Raw genomic sequence first — 538 nt, 5'->3', positions numbered from 1 at the left:
CTCCTGCTTTTATAGCCAGGGTTTCTCGAGGACAAATACTCTGACAGATTTTGTAGGGAAATCTGGACCGGATTCGGGACCCGGGTCTCGGGTCTACCGCATGTATTCGAGCAGCACGGGTACGGGATTCATCTGCGTGCACCTCAGGATTTAGGATTTTGCTTTTTATTTTTCTGTCCGAATTAAATGATTGGGATTTTATAGACTTTGGGTAATTTATCAAAAGTTGCCATGGCTAATCAAATGGAGTTGAATCAAATATGTTTCATAAACATATATTATGCTAGTCTTTTGGGGTTGTCACAACTCACAAGTAGGTGTACTTTTTATGTTATTAGCCAAGATTGGAATTCCTAAATAATCTTGTGTTTGGGTGAAAGGACAATCCAAAATTTTCAGAATTTTTTTTTTGTAATGATACAATATAATCCTGTAAATAATTGTGCATACAAAGTTTTTCTTGCTATCTTCAAAAAATGTGGTTATTTTTATTTTTATTTTTTTTAAATCAAAATTGTGTGCATTCATGACAAGGTAG

The sequence above is a fragment of the Corylus avellana genome, chromosome ca3 (assembly GCF_901000735.1).
Source record: "Corylus avellana chromosome ca3, CavTom2PMs-1.0".
Taxonomy (NCBI): domain Eukaryota; kingdom Viridiplantae; phylum Streptophyta; class Magnoliopsida; order Fagales; family Betulaceae; genus Corylus; species Corylus avellana.
This window is presented reverse-complemented; position numbering follows the sequence as displayed.